The sequence below is a fragment of the Orycteropus afer genome, unplaced genomic scaffold, assembly GCF_000298275.1.
Source record: "Orycteropus afer afer isolate SDZICR_OR568_19922 unplaced genomic scaffold, OryAfe1.0 scaffold00121, whole genome shotgun sequence".
Classification (NCBI taxonomy): Eukaryota; Metazoa; Chordata; class Mammalia; order Tubulidentata; family Orycteropodidae; genus Orycteropus; species Orycteropus afer.
Genome location: NW_006921708.1, coordinates 176,733 through 184,313, shown reverse-complemented (window position 1 = coordinate 184,313; position 7,581 = coordinate 176,733).

Here is a 7,581-nt window from a genome sequence, read left to right as displayed (position 1 = left end):
AAGAGGGGGAGGCCTTCAAGGAGATGGATTGATACGGTGGCTGCAATGATGGGCTCAAGTATAGCAGGAATTGTGGGGCTGGCGTGGGATCGGGCAGTGTTTCGTTCTGCTGTGCATGGGGTCACTATGAGTTGGAAACGACTCGACGGCACTTAACAACAACAACAACAAGGTGTCTTTGCCTGATTTTGATATTAGGGTTATGCTTGCTTCATATAATGAATTCAGGAGTATTCCCTCCTTTTCTATATTCTGGAATAGTTTGAGTAAAATTGATGTCAGCTCTTTTCTAAATGTTTAGTGGAATTTGCCAGTGAAGTCTTCTGTCCCAGGACTTTTCTTTTGTTGTTGTTGGTAGGTTTTTTTTTTTTTTTTTAATGACCTGTTCAATTTTTTCTTTTGTTATGGTTCTATTCAAATTTTCTACCTCAGTCTATGTTAGTTTAGGTAGGTAACATGTTTCTAGAAATCTGTCTATTTCTTCTGCATTTTCAAATTTGTTAGAGTACACTTCTTCATAGGATCCTGATATTATCTTTTTTATTTCAGTTAGTTCTGTTGTGACATTATCCATTTAATTTCCTATTTGTGTTTCAAATAATTGTTTATAACACAAACTATCATTACTCACATTTTACATATGAGGAAACTGAGGTGCTGAGAAGTCACACAGCTAATGTATAACAGAGCTGGGATTCACCCAAAGGCAGCCTGACTCTTTGCCCTAACACTGAACTGTGTGCTGGACCTCCACCTGAAAATGTACCCTCAAACATTAGCCAAGTTACCCAGCTAATTGTCCACTTCTTCTCCACCCTTGCCCCTACCATTTAATTAGGCATTTATCAAACATATATGCAATACAACCTCAATTGGATAAATCTGCCCTCAGAACATATGTGGGAACTAAGTCTAATTCATTCACCACAATACCTGAAACATGGCAGATTCCATGCAGCCTGTATTTGTTTAATGAATTTGTGAATGAGTAGTTTTTTTGCAGGCAGTGTGCTAAGTGCTTTAAGAATATTATCTCATTGACTCTTACATAACACAAAGAGGCAGGTACTATTACTACTTCCATTCCAAGAAAGATTCATCATTATACAAATTCACTCTCCGGAAGTAGAGGAGCCAGAATTTGAATCCACATGTCTGATTTCCTGAGGTCTGAGTGCTTAGCCATGGAGCTGGGCAGTCTCTCTTACCCAATATCTGCCCCTGCTAGGCTTGTGTCAGGCTTACAGATGGGGCAGTCAAGAGGATCTGGGACAGAGTATTGAGTCTTTTGTGTCTTTTGAGTTGTTGGTGTCAATTTGATCCCATACAGATGGTTTAAAAGAGCATAAAACTCAAGGCGGGACTTTTTATTTACTAGTTAAGCTAAACTATTAGTTCAAGTTTTCAAGATTATCTCAGGGCAGTAGTTTCAAGTGTCCATATAACCTCTCTGGCTCTAGAAAGTCTGGACTCCATGAAAATTTGAATTTTTGTTTTGCATTTTCCTCCTTTTGATCAAGATGTTTCTATGAAATATTTGATCAATATATTCACTAATGGTAGCCAAGCACCATCCAAGTTCTTCTGGTCTCATGGCAAAGAAGGCAGTTGTTCATGGAGACAATTAGTCATACATTTCATTTCCTCTTCCTATCCCTGACTCTCCTCTCTTTATTGTTCCAGGCAAAAAGAGAGCAATTTTTGTGCCTTGGATGGCTGCTTGCAAGTTTTTAAGACCCCATAACTAAGCAACTAAACAGAAGGTAGAACAGAAGAACTAAAGCATGTTATTAGGACAATTAGTGGAATGTCCCATGAAAACAATGACCCTAACCACCAATCCAAAGAACCAAATCCCATGAGGTGTTTGGTTCTACATAAGCAGACTCAGCAAACTTTTGCCAGTTCAACTTTTTGCCACTGTACAGTTTATTGATTAAAAAAAAAAATAAAAAACTTACTGCCGTTGAGTTGGTTCCGACTCATAGCAACCCCCCTTGGGTATCCAAGGTGGTACCTCTACGAAAATAGATTGCCCAGTCTTCCTTCCAAGGAGTGGCTGGTGAGTTTGAACCACCAGCCTTCTGGTTAGCAGTCACATGCCTTAGGTACTACGCTACCAGTAATTACATTAATCGGCTGTGCAGCACTACCCATAATCAAGCTGATTTTTCAGTCATTGTAATCAGAACCTTAGTACTCCATGAGCAGTAACACACACACACAAACACACACACACAAACACACACACACCCTTTTGCCTACCTTCTGACACTGATAACCACTATACATTTGGTCTCTACATATTTGCCAGTTCTTATCTTTTTATATAAGTGAGTTCATACAATACTTGTCTTTTTGTGATTGACTTATTTTACTCAGTATAATATCTCCAAGCACCGTCCTTATTGAACCACCTATCAAGTCTCTTGCTGAATGTGTAGATTCCATTGTATGTATGTACCACATTTTGTTTACCATTCATCTGTTGATATGTCTTTAGTTATTTTCCACCTTTTTGCCTTTATGAATAGTGCTGCAATGAACATTGGTGTACAAGTACCTGTTTAAGTCTCTGCTTTCAAGTCTTTTGGGTATACACTTAGATGTGGAATTGCTGGGTCAAATGGTGATTGTAGGAGCCCTGGTGGTACAGTGGTTAAGCGCTTGGCTGCTAAGTGGAAGGTTGGCAGTTCAAACCCACCAGATTCTTCAATGGAGAAATATGTGACAGTCTGTTTCCATAAAGATTTACAATCTTGGAAATCCAATGGGCAATTCTACTCTTTCATATAGAATAGCTATAAATTGGAATCAACTTGATGGCAGTGGGTTTGGTTTTGGGGGTTTTATGATAATTCTTAGGTTTTTTGTGGAACTGACACAATATTTTCCACAACAACTGTACTATTTTGCATTCCCACTAGCAACAGATATGGATTCCAATGTCCTCACATCTTCACCAACATTTGTTATTTTATTTTGTTATTATTATTTTTTAAATCATAGCCATCCTAATGGAAATGAAATAATATCTCATTGTAGTTTTGATTTGCATCTCTCTAATGGCTAATGATGTTGAGAATATTGTCAGGTGTTTGGTGACCATTTGAATCACCAGTCTTTGGTGAGATGTAGATTCAAGTCCATTGCCTATTTTATGATAGTGTTCTCTTTTTGTTGTTAACAAAGTTTCATGTATATATAATTTACTAGATTCTTGAATGGTTTGTCTTTTTGATGTTGAGATTTTATAGTCTTTTTTAAAAAATAAATTTTAGAAATAACTCTTTTGTCAGATATGTTGTTGTCAAATATTTTTTTCTCAATCTGTAGGTTCTCTTCTTATTCTTTTGGAGAAAACTTTTCATGCACATTAGAATTTAATTTTTAGAAAGTCCAAGTCATCTAGTTTGTACTCTGCTGTTTGTACATTTTTATTTATGTTTGATATTTTATCTATGCCACATATTAGTTTGCCCATATTTTTTATTTGATGAACTTTACACTTTTAGGTTTTACATTTAAGCCTTTGATCCATCTTGAGTTTGTTTTTGTGTATGGTGTGAAGTTGGATCTTGTTTCATTTTTCTGCAAATGGGTATCCAGTTTTACCTGTACCATTTGTTAAAGAGACTGTCTCTTCCCCATTTAATGTATTTTCTAGCCCTTTGTCAAAGATCAGCTGTTCGTGGGTGGATGGATATATTTCTGGGTTTTCAGTTCTGTTCCAATGGTTGATGTGTCTCTTGTAATACCAACATGAAGCTGTTTTGATTACTGTGGCTGTATAGTAGGTTTGACATTGGAGATTGTGAGACATCCTATTTTGTTCTTCTTCAGTTGTGCTTTGTTTGTGTGAGGTCTCTTTCCTTTCTATGTAAAATTAGTGATTTTTTTTCATGTCCTTAAAGAATGCTAATAGAATCTGGATCAGAACTGTATTGAATGTATAGATTACTTTAGGTAGCACTGAGATTTTCAGTGTTCAGTCTTCCTATCCATGAGAATGGTATGTTCTTCCACTTATGTAGCTCTCTTATAGTTTCTTACAATACTGTTTTGTAGTTTTCTTTGTATAGGTCTTTTGTGACCCTGGAAGGATTTATCCCCAAGTACTTTATATTTTTGGTGGCTATGGTTGACAGGGCCAGCGACTGCAACAGGTAAGGTGTGTTTGTGGGGACAGCCCTGAGGTGGTAGGGAGCAGCAGCAGACAGGGCCAGTGGCCAGAACAGGTAAGGCAGAGTGGGGGACAGCCCCCAGGCAGCAGGGAGCAGTGGCAGACAGAGCCAGCAGGAACAGGTAGGGGGTAGCCCCAGGAAGTGAGCAGCACATTTGGAACAGCTAAGGGAGATGAACTTGTCTGTATAGTATGTTGTACTGTGGTGGCTTGCATGTTGCTGTGAGGCTGGAGGCTGTGCCAGCAGGGGTTCCTATGTGGACTGGTTTTGGTGGAGCTTCCAGAGTGAGACAAACTTGGAAGAAGGAAGAGGCCACCCACTTCTCAAAGAATTGGCCAGTGAAAACCTTGTAAATAGTAGTGAAACACTGATATATTACTGGAAAGTTTTATGAATAACGTTGAAACATTGTCCAATACAGTGTGGGAAGATGAGCCCCTCGGTTTGGAAGGCACTCAAAATATGACTGGGAAAGAGCTGCCTCATTGGAGTAGAGCCTACCTTAATGATATGGATAAATTAGAGCTTTCAGAGCCTCCATTTGCTGAAGTGGCATGACTAAACATGAGAAGAAACAGCTGCAAACATCCATTGAAAATCAGAACATGAAATGCATGAAGTATGAATCTAGGAAAATTGGAAGTTGTAAAATATGAAATGGAATGCATAAAGATTGATATCCTAGGCATCAGTGAGTTGAAATGGACCAGTTTTGGCCATTTTGAATCAAATAACCATATGATCTACTATGCCAGACATGAATGACAAATTGAAGAGGAATGGCGTGACATTCATCATCACAAAGAATGTTTTAAGATTTATCCTGAAGTACAGTGCTGTCAGTGATAGAATAATATCCATACACCTACAAGGAAAGTTGGTTAATACTACTATTATTCAAATTTACACACCAACCACCAAAGCCAAAGATGATGAATTTAAAGATTTCTTCAACTTCTGCAGTCTGAAATTGACCAAACATGAAATCAAGATGTGCTAATTATCAGTGGTGACTGGAATGCAAAGTTGGAAACAAAGAAGAATCACTGGTAGTTGGAAAATTTGGGCTTGGTGACAGAAAATAACACTGGATGACAGAATTTTGCAAGACCAACGACTTATTCATTGCAAATACCTTTTTTCAACAACACAAATAGCAGTTATACACATGGACTTCACCAGATGGAGTACACAGGGACCAGATTGACTACATCTGTGGCAAGAGACAATGGAGAAGCTCAAGATCTTCAGCCAAAACAAGGCCAGGAGCTTATTGTGGAACTGACCATCAATTGCTCATTTGCAAGTTCAAGTTGAAGATGAAGACAATTAAAAGTCCACGAGAGCCAAAATATGACCTTGATTATATCCCTCCAGAATTTATAGACCATTTAAAGAATAGATTTAATGAATTTAACACCAATGACAGAAAACCAGATGAATTGTGGGATGACATCAAGAAGATCATCCATGAAGAAAGAACATTAAAAAGCCAGGAAAGGAAGAAAAGACCAAAACGATGTCAGAAGAGACTCTGAAACTTGCCCTTGAATGGAGAGTAGCTAAAGCAAATGGAAGATATGACAAGATAGAAGAGCTAACTAGAAGATTTCAAAGAGCAGCTCGAGAAGACAAAGTCAATTATTATAATGAAACGTGCAAAGACATGGAGTTGGAAAGCCAAAAGGGAAGAGCATGCTTGGCATCTCTCAAGCTGAAAAAACTGAAGAGGAAATCTAAGCCTCGAGTTCCAATATTGGAAGATTCTATGGGCAAAATATTGAATGATGCAGGAAACACCAAAGAAGATGGAAGGAATACACAGAGTCACCGTACCAAAAAGAATCGGTTGATGTTTGTGGTGGTTATGTTTGTGTGTCAACATGGGCCTCGTTCAGTGGCTGGGCAGCTGGTGGTAGTTATTCCCCATGATGAGACTAGTAATCAACTCCATGGTGGGATATACCACAAGCAGCTGAGTAGCTGCTTTGGGTATGTGGTCTGCTTCCTGTATATAAGAAGCAGCTTTGGGAATGGTCTCTAGCTTATGGCATGCTTGGACCCTACATGTAGCTGTGTCATTATTCAGCAGCCTGCCATACTCTGCTGACCTCGGGACTTACAATGGACTTAAATTAATGGCTTGCCATGTGGTTTGGTAACATTGGAACTGTGCCTTTTTATTTGTCAACCTTGGGCTAGGCAGCCTCAGCAGCTAACAGCTGCCTGAGTGAAGAAAAGCCTCTAGCATCAATGGTCCGGGAGCTGGAGGCAGAGCTGAAGCCCAAGGCTGAGGGGCTTTCACCCAGCCCCTAGAGCTTGGCACTTGAAATTGGACTTAAAGCCTCCAAATTGCAGGAATAAACTCCTGTTTGTTAAGGCCATCCCATTTGTGGTATATATTCTTGTCAGAGAGGCACTAGGTAACCCAAACAACGTTCCTGCATTTCAGGAAGTGACATATGATCAAGAACCAATAGTATTGAAGGAAGATGTCAAAGCTACACTGAGGGAAGTAGTGAAACACAAGGCTCCAGGAATTGATAGGATACCCATTGAGATGTTTGAATAAATGGATTCTGCGCTAGAAGCACTCAGCTATGCCAAGAGATTTTATTTATTTTAAGAGCTTGTTTTACATTCAACATAATGCGTACATTTAGTTTCATTTCACATTCACAATGTCCAACTCTAACCCAGTCTCCTCCCCTCCCTACCCTGTAAATTTCCTCCTGTGCCCCTCATATTTATGCACTCCTGTTTGTCCTGCATTTCCTCAATTTGAATGTTGGTCCTCTGGTGTCCCATGGTCTATTGCTCTAAGGGATGTATTACTACAGAGTATGTGGGTACGTCATCCTGGGTTGAGTGCCTGCGTGTACATTTTATTAACTATTGGGCTGAGAGCCCGCCCCTGGGGGTGCATTTTATTCCAAGCACAGAATGTATTCCAGGGCTGTAGTATTGGGAGTCTCACCAGATTTCATCTGACCAGTAATTCTGGTCATTATTGAGTTTTTGGATTTTGTTCCACGTGTCACCTCCCACTCTAACCAGGATCTCCAGATTTGAGCCTTTCTTGAGTGGTTGGCATTGGTAGCCAGGCACCATCTAATTCTGGTCTCGAGGGCTATTGTGTCCTAGGACTGATTGCTTTTGAATGCCCTTTTTTTTTTTTCCCTTCACTTCCGATGCTAAGAAGACTGTTAGCTGCATCTTAGATGGCTGCTTGAAAGCTTTTAAGACCCCAGTTGCTACTCACCAATGTAGGATGTGGAGCAATGCTTTTTTTTTTTTTTTTTTAAATTTTATTTTGATTTGGGTGAAGATTTACAGAGCAAATTCACTTTCCATACAGCAGTTCACATATACTTTGTCTCATGTCATTGACCAAAAT